The sequence below is a fragment of the Panthera tigris genome, chromosome A2 (genome assembly GCF_018350195.1).
Source record: "Panthera tigris isolate Pti1 chromosome A2, P.tigris_Pti1_mat1.1, whole genome shotgun sequence".
Lineage (NCBI taxonomy): Eukaryota > Metazoa > Chordata > Mammalia > Carnivora > Felidae > Panthera > Panthera tigris.
In genome coordinates, this window is record NC_056661.1 from 149,464,838 (window position 1) to 149,480,775 (window position 15,938).

The 15,938-nt window shown below is 36.8% G+C and overlaps 1 protein-coding gene and 1 pseudogene across 7 annotated transcripts in view; both read right to left on the reverse strand.

The window, feature by feature from the left end:
• The window catches only part of CNOT4 (CCR4-NOT transcription complex subunit 4), a 145,006-nt gene that overhangs the window by 37,833 nt on the left and 91,235 nt on the right, over positions 1 to 15,938 (reverse strand). The window lies entirely within an intron of this gene.
• On the reverse strand, positions 6,355 to 13,990 carry LOC122236486 (annotated as a pseudogene).

Consider the following 15,938-nt stretch of genomic DNA (forward strand, 5'->3'; position numbering starts at 1 on the left):
GGGTAATACAAATAATTTTAAGATATCGCTTTGAGCCCACTGAGTTTGGAGATACTTGGGGAAATGAGACAGGTACACACCAACATATATCAACCAGTGACAATTACTAAACGAACTGTTTCAAACAATAAATGTCATAGGTCTTTAAAAGAAAGAGAAGCCACCGCAAGTGGGGCAATTAGGAAACATTTCCTAGGGGAGTTCAAATTTAAGTAGGTCCTCAAAACGGTTTACACATTAGGAGAGGGAAGGGAAAAAGGAGGAAAGAACATTAAAGGTAGGAAAGGCAAGCATATCAAGCATCACAAGGGCACAGACAGGTTTGGGAAAAAGTTAAGTAATTAGTTTAGGTAAGACAGAGGATGCTTTTGACAGCAGTAGGAGGTAAGGACAGAGAGACACAGGGTAGAACCAGAGACCAAGAGAAATTTTTGCACACAGAAATGACACAAAGCAGTATTAGAAAGATTAATTTGGTGGTGGCATAAAGAACAGACTGGAACATAATACAGATGATAATGAGATGAACTTGCAATATTTTCTAAAAAATTTTCCTGTGGTAAAGTACACTTAATATAAAATTTACTGTTTTAACCATTTTTAAGTTCAGTGGTATTAAATACACTGACGTTGTACAACCATCGCCATCATCATCCTCACCTCTTTTAATCTTATAAAACTGAAATTCTATACCGTTAAACAATAATTTCCCAATTTCTCCTCCCACCAGGTATCTGCCATTATACTTTGTTATAATTTTGACTACTCTAAATACCTCATATAAGTGGAATCAAAGAGTATTTGTCTTTTTGTGACTAGCTTATTTCACAATGTCTTAAAGGTTCATCCATGTTGTAATGTATCGCAGAATTCCCTTCCTTTTTAAGGCGGAATAATATTACTTTGTATGTATACCACATTTTGCTTGCTCATGCATCTGGCCACCGACACTTGCTTGGACTGCTTCCACACTTAAGCTATTGTGAGCAATGCTGCTAAGACATAAATGTACAAATATCTCTTCAAGACACTGCTTTCAATTCTTTTTGCTATCTACCCAGAAGTGGAATTGCTGGATTGTATGGTAATTCTATTTGTTAATTTTTGAGGAACTGCCATACTGTTTTCCCCAGTGACTGTACCATTTTATATGCACAAGGGTTCTAATTTTTCCACGTCTCTTTCAACTCTCATTTTCTAGCCCCCCCCTTCTTTTTACTATTTTTTATTTTTCTCTTTTAATGTTTCAAGTTTTTATTTAAATTCTAGTTAACATCTAGTATAATATTAGTTTCAGGAGTAGAATTTAGTGATTCTGTTTTCTGCTTTTTTGGCAGTAGCCATACTGATGGGTGTGAGGAGGTATCTCATTGTAGTTTTAATTTGTATTTCCCTAATGATTAGTGATGTTCAGCATCTTTTCATGTGCTCAATGACCATACCTCTATATTTCTGAAGAACTGTCGGTTTGAGTCCTTTCCCTATTTTTGAACTGGGATATTTGATTGTTGTTGTTGTTGAGTTTTAGGGGGTGTCTGTATATTTTGGTTATTAACCCTTTCTCAGATATATGATCTGCAAATATTTTCTCCCATTCTGTGGGTTGCTTTTTTTTTTTTTTTTTTTTTTTTTTTTACTATGGACAGTGTCTTTTGAGTCACAAAATTTTAAAATGTTAATTAAGCGCAATTTGTCTACTTTTTTTTTTACCTATGATTTTGGTGTCCTGTCCAGAAATCATTGAAATCATTGCCAGATCCAATGTTGTGAAGCTTAATCATGTGTTTTCTTTTAATGGTTTTGCTGTGTGAAAGAATTTCAATCTAAAAGAACTAGAGAATATAAGAAGGATATTCTCATACATGTGCCCCCAGGAAGATAAACCTAAGGACTAAAAGACTGCTTTCTCAGAAATGTCTGATTCACAGGAAATGGATAGTGTTGAAATTTTCTTGTGGCGGGGGTGGGGGGGGGGTTTGGGGGTGGGGAATGATCAGAGGTTGTCCTGTATCGACCTTGGGAAGTTTTGCCAGAGGCCTGAATGGAACAGGACTTCAACTGGATTGATCTCACAAAATGGGATGAATTGAGCTTTGTATGAATAAACGGAATGATTTTGTTTGCTCAGGAAAATTTTCAAGGCTGGTTTCCTTATTTTTTTTTTTAATTTTAACTGACTCGACCCCAACTTTACCCTCTTTCCACTCACTGCGCATAAATACAACCTACCAAAACCCCTCAATGGACTCGCCACAGGTTGCTTGTTCCGAACTGCAGTTCCTCTGCTATTCCTGAATAAACTTATCTCCTTGAGCTTGTCTAAGTTTGTTTTATTTATAGCCATCAATTGTTTTATGTCTTAAATTTAAGTCACTGATCCATTTTGAATTCATTTTTTAATATGGTGTTAGGTAAGGATCCAACTTCATTCTTTTGCATGTAGACATCTAGTTTCCTCAGCACCATTTGTTGAAAAGACTATTCTTTCCCCATGGAATGGTTCTGGTACACTTGTTAAAAATCATTTGACCTGTATGTGATGGTTTACTTCCGGGCTTTCTTTTCTTTCTGTTGAGTTATATATATCTGTCTTCAGGCTAATCCCACCGTTTACATTACTGCAGATCTGCAGTTATGTTTTGAAATCAGGAACTGTGCTTCCTCCAGTTTTGTTTTTTCAAGATAATTTTGGCTATGTGGGGTGCTTTGAGATTCCCTATGACTTTTAGGATGGGTTTTTCTATGCAAAAAAAAAAATCACTAGAATTTTGATATGGATTGCATTGGATGTATAATAGCTTTGGGTTAAAGAGGCATTTAAATAATATTGTCTTCCAATCAATGAACATGGGATGCGTTTCATTTATGTGTCTTTAATTTCTTTCAGCAATGGTTTGTAGTTTCATTGTGTAAGTCTTTAATTTCCTTGCTTAGGAACTCCTAAGTTATTTTTCTTGACACTATGGTGAATACAATTGTTTTCATAATTTCCTTTTCAAACTGGTCATTGTTCACATACAAAAATACAATGGATTTCTGTGTATTGACTTTGTATTCTGTACTGAATTCATTTATTACTTCTAATCATTTGTTTATTTTGTGTGTGTAATCCCTAGGACTTTCTACATATAAGACCACACTATTTACAAAAAGATAATTTTTACTTATTCTGTTTCTATTTAGATGCCTCTTCTTTGTCTTGGCTAACTGCTATGGCTGGAACATCCAATAGCGTGCTGAATAGAAGTGGTAAACGTGGGCATTTGCCTTGTTCCTTATTGTAGAGGAAAAGTTTTCAGTCTTTCACCATTAGAATGATGTTCACTGTAAATTCTTCATATATGGCTTTTATTGTGTCGAAGTAGTTTTCTTCCTAGGTTGTTTTAAGTCATGAAAGGGTATTGACTTTTGTCAAATGATTTTTCTGCATCAATTGAGGTATCATGTGTTTTATATCCTACATTCTGTTCATAGGACACATCAAATAGCTTAATTTTGTGTCAGACCATCCTTGCATTCCAGGAATACCTCACTTTATCATGGTGTATAACCCTTTTCATGTGCTGAATTCTGTTTGATAGTATTTGGTTGAGGATTTCTGCATCAAAGTAAACAAGGTGTATTGGTCTGTAGTGTTCTGATAGTGTCTTTGGCATTGGTGTCAGGGTAGTGCTGGCCTCACAGGTTGAGTACGGAAGTGGTCTCTTCTCAATTTCTTGGAAAAGTTCGGAAAAGATTAGTATTAGTTCCTCTTTAAATGTTTGGTAGAATTCACCAGTGAAGCCATTAGATCCAGGGCTTTCCCTTGTTGGGAAATTTTTGATTAGTGGTTTGATTGCCTTACTAATTATATATCTATTCATATTTTCTATTTCTTCACAATGTAGTTTTGGTAGGTTTTTGTGTTTCTAGGGATTTGTCCATTTCATCTAGGTTAACCAAAGTGTTGTCATACAATTTTTCACAGTACTCTTAAAATTCTTATTTATATAGAATCTGTAGTAATATCCCCACTTTGATTTTAATATTTTGAGCTTTTTCTGTGTTTTTTCATAGTCTACAACTAACTGAAGGTTTGTCAATTTTCTTGATCTTCTCAGAGAGTCAACTTTAGTTTCATCCTTTTTTCTCTACTGTTTTTCTACTCTTGATTTCATCTTTCACTGCTCTTATGTTTACTTGCTTCTTTCTGCAAGCTTTGGGTCTAGTTTGTTCAAGTTGTTTTTCTATTTCCTTAAGTTGTGATGTAAGGTTGTTGACTTTGGGTCTTTCTTGCTTTTTAATGTAAGCACTCATAGCTATATATTTTCCCCTTAGCACTCCTTTAGCTACTTTCCATAAGTTTTGATACGTTTTGTTTCCATTTTCATTCATCTCTAAGTATTTTCCAATTTCCCTTGATTTTTTTTAATCCATTAGTTGTCTAAAAGTGTTAATTTCCACAATGTTTTGAACTTTCCAGATTTCCTTTTGTTAATGATTTCTAACTTTATCCCACCATGGTCAGAAAAGATACATGGTATGATATCTATCTTTTTAAATCTACTGAGAAGTTGTGGCCTAACATATAATCTTATCCTGGAAAATGTCCATGTACATTTGAGAAGAATGTATATTTCGTTCTTTTTGGGGACAGTGTTCTGTATTTGTCTGTCAGATCCAGGTGGTTTATTGTGTTGTTTAAATTCTCTCCTTACTGATCTACTATCTGGTTATTATATCCATTACTGGGAGCAGAGTACTGAAATCTTCAACTATTATTGTAGAACTATTTCTCCCTTCAGTTCTGTCAGTTTTGCTTCATATATTTTGATGTTTGTCATTAGATGCATAACATTTATAACTATTCTATCTTCTTGCTGTATTAACATACAATGTCTTTCTTTGTCTCTCGATTTAAAGTCTGTTTTGTCTGGTACTAACTAGAATAGGCATTTCTGATCTCTTTTGTGTACAATTTTAATGGATTATCTATTCCCATCCTTTCACTTTCAACCTGTTTGTGTCTCTGGGTCTATTGCAAATCTCCTCTAGACAGCATATACTTGGGTCATGTATTTTTATCCATTCTGCCAATCTGTCTTCTGATTAAAGTTGTATCCATTTAAAGTAATTACTGACAAGGAAGTAGTTATTATGCCCTTTATGCCATTTGTTTTCTACATGCCTTATAGCTTTTTCCCCCTAATTTCCTGCAATACTGTCTTCTTTTGTGTTTAGCTGACATTTTTCTAGTGAAATGTTTAAATTTCTTTCTCATCTCCTTTTGTGTATACCCTAGAGCTATTTTCTTCATTGTTATCATGTGATATCAATTATACTGAACATCCTAATGTTATAATACTCTGTATCAACTTAATTTCAGTAACATATAAAAACTCTGCTCCTTTACAGCTCAATCCCAACCCCTTTCAGCGTTTACAGTAATACAGTGAACCTTAAACGTATTGGTCTCTTAAATCATGCAGGAAACAAAAAGTATAGTTACAAATCATTGGTACAATCACACTAGCTTTTATAATTGCCCATTTATTTACCTTTACTAGTGTCCTTTCATTTTACCTAGCAGGACTCCCTTGAGCATTTCTTGCAGGACAGGTCTAGAGCTCATGAACTCCCTCAGCTTTTGTTAATCTGAGAATGTCTTAATTTCTCCCTTTCTCTTGAAGAACAGTTTTGCTAGATATAGAATTCTTGGTTGACAGTTTTTTTCTCCTAGCACTCTGAATATATTGGCTCACTGCCTTGTGGCCTCCAAAGCTTCTCATGAGAAATAGGCCAATGATCTTATTGAGGATTCCCTCTACATGATGATTCACATCTCCTGCTGTTTTCAAGATTCTCTCCTTGTCTTTGGCTTTTTAATAAAAATTTGATTTATTTATGATTTTACTTTGACTTGATTTTGGTTTGATTACAGTGTGTCTCAATGTTTATCTCTTTGAGTTCATCTTAATTAGAGTTCCTTGAGGTTCTCAGATGTTTATATTCATTTCTTTCATCAAATTGGGTAAGTTTTCAGCCATTATTCCTTCATACGTTCTCTCTGCACCTTTCTCACTTCCCCTTCTGGAACTCTGACAATGCATATGCTGGTCTGCTTGATGGTGTCTTACATACAGGTTCCTTAGGCTCTCTTCACTTGTTTTCAGCCATTTCTCCTTGTGTTCCTCAAACTCCTTAATTTCCATTGTCCTTTTCAAATCTGCAGATTCTTTATCTATTCAAATCTGCCTTTGAATCCTCTGGTGAATTTTTCATTTGAGTTACCATACTTTTCAGATCCAGAATTTCTTTTTGGTTTCTTACTTTTTAATTGATATTTCCCTTTTGTTCATACTTTTTTTTTTTTTAACCTTTCTCCACATCTTCCTTTACTTATTTAAGAATCTTTAAAAGAATTGTTTTAAAAGTCTTTGTCTACTATATCTGCCACTGGATCTTTTTCAGGGACAGTTTTTGTTGGTCATTCTTCTGTTAGTTATTGCTTCTTTTATATGCGCTATGATTTTTTTACTGAACACTGCCCATTTGAGTCTAGTAACATAGTACCTCTGGAAAACAGATTCTCCCCCTTCCCCACTGTTTGCTTTTTTTGTTGTTTTTTGTTTTGCTTTTTTTGGTTGTTTGGTTTGTTTGTTTCGCAAAAAGTCTCTGTGCCAAAGGTCAGTCCTAGGTATAAACTTAAAGTCTTCTCAGGTCTCTTCTGAGCCTTTCTCTGGTCATGCACAGTCTAAGTCACTAAGTTTCTTCATATATGCAGTTGTTTTTGAATGTCCTAGTCTTTAATGTCTAGCACCCAAAAGGAGAAAAAGAAAAAACTGAAAGGGGGAAAGAGGGGAAGGGTGCCAGTCCTTTAAATCCCCTGGATATTATTTCAGCCAAAGGAGGGGTTTGCAACAATGGCTGCCTGCTTCTTTGTCAGCACCTCTGTGATCAGAAGAGGTAATCAGCAATTAGAGCAAAGATCCTCAATACTGGAAAGACAAGGTTCTTTTTGCCTACCCTGGCTCCTGCAACCTATGCACAAGCTGTTCCAGGAATATGTGCACAGCTGCTGGCCATGTACTGGCAGTAGGAGACAGATAACTGCTGCGGCCTTAGAGCTGAAATTGACCAAAATTAACCTCAAGTCTTTCAGTGGAATTTGCAAGCCTTCAACAAATTTCAGAGTTCCAAAATAGTTACATCAGACAGATTCTGCCAGTGCAATTGTTGTCCAGTTTGGGAGACAGATTCATGGTGCTACCTACCCCACCATCTTCCTCAAATCTGCACTATTCTTATGATAGGAGAATAAAGGAAGGCTTAAAGGTGAGAACAGCAGAAATAATAGAAACAAAAGACTGAAAGCAAGACATTGCTTTCTTGGTCTCGGTTCAGGTTCTCAGCCACCACCATTAAAGAGCACTAAATATTAATTTGCAATACAGGTGAGGTTAGTCTTGCTAATGTCAAGGGCAGCATATGAAAATCCTACATTCAGAATAAATCTTGATGTGTCTGGATTACAACTAATCAGAACATCTTATATCATCCAGTCCACCATGCCAACCTGCAGTTTTGTAAGTACTAATTCATAGCATTTGATGCCCTACCTGGGGAAGGTTTACAAAGATGCTTAAAAATTTCTACATCAGTGTCCTCAAACCAAAGATAGCTGCTAAAAAACAGAACTGGGGCAAGGTATCAGTCAATTTTAATATATTCTTCAATTTATTTTAAAATTAACTATTCAAGGAATAATAAGTGAAAAGCTTTCAGAATAAAGATACAACTAGAAATTTTTTTTTTTTTTCCTACATGGGCTGTAAAAAAACAACTGTAGTTAAACCTGTAGTTAAAGTGCATCTATCGGTGCAAAAGTAGAAAATACAGACGGGAGAATCCCTGCTAATGCATGTATATCCCAACAGAAAGAAAAGTATTTTTATAAATCCCAATTCCAATAAATGTGAACTCCTAGGGTCTCTAATGGCTGGACAGCTCACAGTTATCCCAAGGCTACGATGAACAAGTAAGAGTTTTCACAACTTCCCTGGCATCAGGTGTTGAACTTCCTTTCTCATCAAGCTGTGTGTCTGCTTAAGCTATAGTCACATTAAATACCTGTTGTTTTACATTCAACATCTGCCCATCTATTATCATACCAAGTTAAAAAAAAAAAAAAAAGGAAAATAAAGTTTAATAAATACCACATTTAATAAGGAAGAGAGAGACCTACTCCATGAAATGGACTATTTTCTGGTCAAGAATTGCCAAGTCCTAATGATACCGGATGAAAGAAGATTGGATACACTAAGATAAACTACACAGGACTTTTTTATTTAAAAACCTGCAAACTAAAAAATCTACGGGTTTTCTTTTTTTGCTCCCCCTCCCCCCACAAAGTTTATTAGCCACTTCTGTTCAGAAAGTTCTCTTTCTGAACAAGTCTGTTCCTCTAAAATAACCAGGGGGGAAACACCAAAATGCATGGGGCGCACTTTCATTTGCATCTCAAGTTACACTAGAAGCATATCATAGAGAAAGGTTAGCTCTCTCCTGGGGTTCCCTGGGAATGGCTCTAGAGGAGGCTCCAGCTTCAGTTCTGGTCCCAGGTTTGGCCCTAGCACTCTGTGATACGGTGCCTAGTGTGGGCTCCAGGGCTGTGGCCCCAGAACCAGTCCTGCCTTAAGCAGTGACTCTAACCTCAGACCCAGCTCTGGCCCTAATGCCATCCTGGGCTCCAGCTGTAATGGATCGGATTATGGCTCCTGCTTAAGCTCCAGTGGCTGTTGCAGCTCATCCATCTGTCTGTTAGACACCGAAATGAGCCTGTGTTTCAGGTATTTCCTCTGTTCTGGAGATTAAATTTCTCCTGGCGGTAGTACCCAAAAGCCTCATCCTAGGGGGACTCAGGGGAGAGGAAATAGAGCACATTCTTAAGTAGGTCTCCCTCAGTAAGCAGTTGGTGGTGGTGGTGGATGAGTTGGGACAGCAGGAGTGACTGGACTTGGGTGGCAGAGAGCAGATCACCTTATCACCATCCTGATGTTCCACACAGGAGCGGGTAATGCCCCCTTCCAATGATTTGCTGAAGTGTAGCAGAAAGGCACCAAAGACGGGTCTTCTTCAGCAGCTAGTGCTGCTGGCTCCAGCTCATAAAGTCCACGATGTGGCCATCATTCCACAGATTCTTTAGGTGGTCAGGTACCAGGTCCAGATTTTTGTTCAACCATGTCCAGAATGGTAGATTGCCTGGGGGGGCTCTCTTGCTTAGCGAAGTCAGTCCAGGACAACAAGGTAGCCTCAATCCTAGAGTTTTGACCAAACAGCTTGTCCCTCAGCATGCTCAGCTGCTCCAGGTTAAGGTCTTAGTCAACAGAGGAGGAGAAATGCCAACTGAGAGCAGGGCCCAGCAGGCTCCAGGAAGGCTTGGGGGGCTGGAAAAGAACTGGTTCTGAGGGTTTGAGCTAAGCAGACTGAACCACAGAACCAAGGCCTAAGCAATTGAGTAGGGTCATGTTAGAAATAATCACACAAAGGTGTCTGTTTTAGCTCCTGCTTCAGATCCTGGTAGGTGTATCTAACCGTGAAGGTGATAATGTACAGTTCCTCTGTTGCAATCAGCATCCTCTACTGCTGCCCTTTCTGGAACCAACTAAATGTTACTCCACCAGAGTCAGGTAGCCAGAATTATACTTTAAACCCTGACTCTGTCCCTTCTCAGGGGCCAAAGTTCTCTGGTTTGAAGTTAGAATGTTGAAGTTCTGAAGGCCTTGTAACTGAGAAGAACTTCTGTGGAGTCTTCTGTGGACTACAATGGAGACCTGTAGCCAGTAACCAACGCCTTCCTGGAGTCTCACCAGCAGCCTTGTAGGACAGTAGACTTCCTCCCATTCCTGAAGATGAGGGGCCGGTGGGGAGTTAGGGGTATGCGAGACTAGGTTTCTACCACAAATGCTTTGTGAAGCAGACACTATAGCAACTCTGTGAACTGGACCTTCCACAGGTCCACCTCTTTGGTCAGAGCGTCATCCTGATAGCTAACCATGTGACTCAGTCCCTTTGATTCCTTCAGCAGCTAATACAGGTCAAACAACAGCTTTGCTCCAGCTGTGAACATTTCTCCAGCTGTTCCACCTACGGTTGGGGGGCTCCAATGCACATGTTTCGCTGCTGGACTTTCCATGCCTCCAACTTTGGCAGCAGCTCAATTAAGGGAGACAATTGGCCTAGCAGTGTTTTAAAGGTACCCAGCACCTCCTTTCTCCTTTTGTCTAGTTCATCCGGTTTCCTCTAGAAGCTGCTAACGTCTGGTTTGATGAGGGTCTAAAGGGGGTGTCCTCACTGGGGCTGGGTCTTCTATTGGAAATAAAAGACATCCTTGTGGTCTTTCAGTTGGCTGATGGATTTCACAAGCTTCTCCATCATAGCCCCTAATTCCAGGTTCCAGAATTCAATTTCCTGCTGTTGGCTTTCCACAGGTGCTTTGAGGTCTGCCTCTCATTGCTCTGACTGAGCCCTCTGAGCCTGAATCAGAATTAGAGAGATTAAACATCATCTCAGCCAACTGGGTAGGGCTTTGAGGAAAGGCCTGACTGTTCCAATAGAATTTTCACAAGTTCTGCTGTAGCAACAAGCACTCAGGGTCCTGGCTGCAGCAGGTATACTCAGAGTCCATTTGATCCAAGAACTCAAAGAATAGCCTTTGGCCTTGGAATCATTGTTGCCCAGTAATAATGCCGAGAGAAAGAGAAATCCAAACACCTGAAGTCTATAAATACCACACAACTGACTGAAAAGCACTGGATTCAAGTGGGACTAAGCAGTTCTAAAAGGTTGGTAGGTCTCATAACACAATCAAGATATTTCCAGAAGGCAATGCTATGTGTATAAAATGCCTGCAAATGAAAATTTGTAAACATGTAATGTCTTCATACAAATAGTCTCACTGACTTTTTTTAAAGTTCTAGTTCTAAATAGTTCTGGGATCTATGGTAAAATTATAGATTTCCCAGGAGTAAAATGTTTTTCCATTAACCCAAAAGTTGGAATGCAGGACTATGGAGCTTTAAAACATATATATATATATATGTTTAAAACATATATATATATATATATATATATATATATTTATATATATATATTTATATATATGTAAATATTATATAAACACACACACACACACACACACACACACACACATATATATATACACTGAAATATAGAGTATATATCCAGAATCTGTTTCTGGAGATTCTGATTCAGTTAGTCTAAACTGTGACACTTGGTAATTTGATGATTACTACACTAGTAGAGTGAAAAGGAGCATTACTACTAGATTTTAGGGCTAGAAAGAATCATCAGTACCAAACTTAAAGACTGTTTGACAGATACACCACAATTCACAATTATCTGCAAGCAGATGACATAGCTACACCTCTGTTTGAATCTTCTGATGCTTAGCCAACTTTGCTAGCTTCTGACATGCCCCAAAGACAGTGCCCCAATTTGACTTCCTTTCTACTTCTTGGTAGTGATACCAACCAAATTCCTGAAAATAGTCTCTTGGCTGCTTTCTAAAATTTACGACATAAAACAAGTAGTTACATAGTAAAGGATCAAAGAAAAGACCCTTTCCCAGGACTGGGAGTAGGACAGAAAAAGTACTGAGAAGGTCTAGTTCTCCTTTTTGTCACACTGAAAAGATAAAGTCTCCATGATTGTGCTAATTATGGTTGCATTGTGGAAATAAGGTACAATTTAATGTCAACATAAGGGACATTTCCAAATTTCACTGTCATGTTACTGTATACACAAATACATATTTACATTGCTCCTAAATTAAATATTCCCATATTCATTTAGAAGAATTCATTTTAATTTTTCATGCTTGCCAGTCTTAAATAACTGAGATAAACATCTGATAAACTTCAAAGAACAAATTTAAGTTATAGACAGGTAGCTTGCCTTTATAGAATTTATTTGATACAGGCTTCAAATATACATCAACATTTCAAGTATTACTTTACTACTAAAATATGGCCACATCTTACATAATGTGGCACAATTAGCTATTAACATAAGAAAAAAGTGCATCAATAATCTGGACTGATGACAGTTTGGCAAATAAGATTTTAATTGGAATTTTCTCAATAACTCCAGAACATACTGACCATGAATGAAAATAAACGCTTTGATTATAAGTAATCACAAAAAATTAATTATTAATATTAAACCTGAAAGATAAACATCCACCATCGTAAACATATCACAGGCTGTAGCCAGCTTTCAAAAGCACCAAGTAAAGTCTCCATCTATTCATTTTAATTTTGTATTTCAGCAATAAAGATTGATCTTTTAAAAGATACTATATATTTAAGTTGAATTTAAGTACACAATTGCTCATTTGATGTGTCTTTTCTTCTAAGAAATAAGGGCACCAACAACCCTATTTTTAACTAACCCTCTCCCCACATTCATTATTCCCCACCGTCTGGAAAAAAATACCAGTGGCTCTCTAACTTTTTTGAAAATACTTTACTTAGGTGGTACAAGATTCCAGAACTCACTTACTAGTTTTCCAGTATGTATGTGCACATGTGAATTAACTTTGTATTTCCAAATAAAGAATGGAAATAAAATTTCTTAAGAGAAATAAGAAAAAGACTCTCAGAACTAAGGTCAGAAAAATCTTGTAACCCACTAATTTTAATATACATACAGTTTTAGTAAACCTTACTAATTCATCTACTTAGTATACTAGTAAGTAGCCCCAAGTTTCATGCCAAAAAAAAAAAAAAAAAAAAAAGTTGGGAACTGTAAATCATTCATCTATTATCAAAGAGGGAATGCCTTTCTGGGGATCCATTTAAAAAAAAAAATTTTTTTAGGCCCACCTCTCATGGCACTTGTCCACAGTTTGAGAATCACTGCTTTATACCACTCCTGAAATCACACCTGTAAGTATGCCTGTAAGTATCAGCATACAAGGGCAATTTACAATTATTATTAGGTCATGGGTCCTTTCTCCAGAAAAATGTACACATGCACACAAAATCTGATAAAATTTCAGAGTTCACAGATGTGCTGAAGCCTGTTCATTATTTAATAAGCTCTATCCAAGACTATTTTATACAAGTCTCCAGGCCATACCTTTTCTAGATCATATCTGACTAAATGATGTCCGGGTAGGAGAACAACGTTCAGGCAGTGACCACTCCCATTCTGCTCAATAAAGAAGGCACTCTGACTATGCCCTCAGTCTATCAGAGCTTATGCTTGATTTTCAATGAAGAGACATCCACGATTTTAAAAAGACGTGCATTTTCTTTCGGTATAACAAAAACTGACAAATTTCCTATAGAAATTTTCCTTTCACCATTTCTTTAGCTTATCCTCTACTGCCACCAAACTGTGGTTTAGGAAAGCTTTTGCTTAAAATACCATTAATTCCTTAGATTTATGGTACATCCAATTTATCCTGAGATAATAAGCCTTACAGACCAGAGATCTTCAAAGTCAAACTATATATTAGTTGTGACATAGTTTTCTTTAAGTGAGCTAGTTTGACTCATGTTAGAGTTTTGATTCATGTTTAAAGTCTCTTAAGAATTTTACTTCTTCTAGACTGAGCAGTGGCAGAGTGGGAGCATGAACTTGGGCTTAAAAGTGGCAGCAACTTTGGTCAGAATCTGGTTTATCACTTATTTGTGTAAGGGTACTGGTGAATTATTTCAACTCTCTGAGTCTTGCCGGTCCCAGCTTTTCTTGCCAGCAAGATAGTAGTGATATCTACCACACAGGACAACTGAGATTAAATGAACACAAAGGACATCAACCCTCTTTTCACCTAAGTCTAAACTGAACCATCCTCATTCCTTCAACGGTGGCTTATCTGAGCCACAATAACAATTCATATCCATTTACCTTGAGTGATCTACATACCCAATAATTTGCTCCCCAAATGCTTATGTAGGCCTGCCTACTTACTGTCCCTGGGCATAGCAGCCCATCTAGGTACTATTCCTTTCACAGTTTTTAGTTGGGGCACAAAAAGTGTCTCAACCTAAATGAAGGTATTTCAAAGTGCCAAACTTAAAATACCCAGCCCTTAAGCATCACTACTGTATGGCTTCCTTATTCCCCACTCTCATCATTTGTACTCATCGTTTCAAAGTAACTTATTAATATAGAAAGATAGCACATCTACACTCAATCTGACTGGATATACTCTGAAATGCATAATGATGGGGGGGGGGTGGTAAGAACAAACAACACACACCCTTTTATAATTTACTGTTCACTTAAGTGAAATAGGAGTAAGACATATTATAAAAAAAAACACACACACAAAACAACTTCATATATATCTGTATCAGGACCATGTCAGGGTTCAGTAAGGATTAAGTAGCTAAGATACTCTGTACTTAATATTTGTACTCTGGCTTATTTAGAAATAAGAGGAAACTACATTTTGGGTTTAGTGTCAAGCCATAAGGTTCCAGATTTTGTTACAAATTCTTGTAAAACTGCTATTCACTACATATGAATGATAAGAGAAAAAGAAACCATTCTTTTACTTTCTTCCCTAGAAGGCTTAATTCTCAACTTATCTTGAATATGAAAAAGATATCTCTTGGGTAGGACCACAGAAAGAGTCATACTATTCGTCTTTCTAATTTGACAAGTCTTCCCTGTGGGAAGAAGAAAACTTATCTATAAATTCCTACCTATCACTACACCCAATAGAGTGACAATGTGGAATGGAGACCAAAGTGGACCTTCAGTATTACTGACAGTCAGTTGAACTTAACCTTTTGCAGGGGTTGGCACGGAAAGAAAATAAGCTACGGAAGCTTGCCAAAAAAACAACTCTGTGTACCTTGGGCCATCAACTGTCCTTAAATTTCAGGAACCTGCATTAAACAAACAAAAAATAACCCTTCTCCCTCCTCAAAGAAACCTTCCTATATCATGTACTTATGCAAAGCATAGGCAACCATATCAAAATTTACTCTGGTCCTAGCTGAGGTTCAGCAGCACTGGCTTTGGGCAGTTATTAAATGAATATACTGTTTTAAGTCCCCTTTTCTCTTCTTTTTTCTCCATGGCATCAAGGTCATTCTTCTCCTGCTACTGAAATAGCTATAAATGTGCTGACTATACTTTATATGAAGGCAAAGTTAATAAAATAACTAGTAAATCTATTAATAACTGGTCACACACACACACACACACACAAAAAGTTAAAGAAAAACTAAGTACTTGTTATAAATCCCAAAAGGACATTTGGTAAATTTCAATTTTCACTTTCAATCTAAAGAAAAAAAACCCAATAAATTAAAAAAAACTCAATAAATTAAAAATAACAAGGTATGTTCATACTGTGGTGAAAACTACTTATCTCAAATAAATGGTTAAAATCACACTTAGGAGTGAATAAAACTCTGGAGGCAGCCCTGTCAAATAGGGAGACAGACCCATAAAGAATGAGACAAGGATTCCTGATGGCACTACTTTCTAACACTGTTCTTTAATTCTTAGCCCAGTTATTCTCAAATAGGAAGAGGTGGTGGTGGGAGATCCAATACAATAAAACAGTGAAAAGACACCAAAAAAATTCTTTCCTAAGAGACACAAGAGACTTAGAGATATACCATGCTAATGGTTGAGAACACTCAATGTTATATTGCAGAATATAAATTTTTCCAGAACAAGTATTTTGAAACACAAATAGATTGGTCAACTAATTGGGGAAAGTTAGTTCTGTATAATGCACATAAAACACTTAAATACATCAATAAAACATAACAAACAGATATGAATTCACAATCCATAAAACGTTCATTCACTCTATTAATCAAATACAAATTAAAATAAGACAGTTTTTTTTTTTTTATCAAATTGGTAAATGTGCAGAAATAAATACTCAATTCAAGGAAATAGGTACT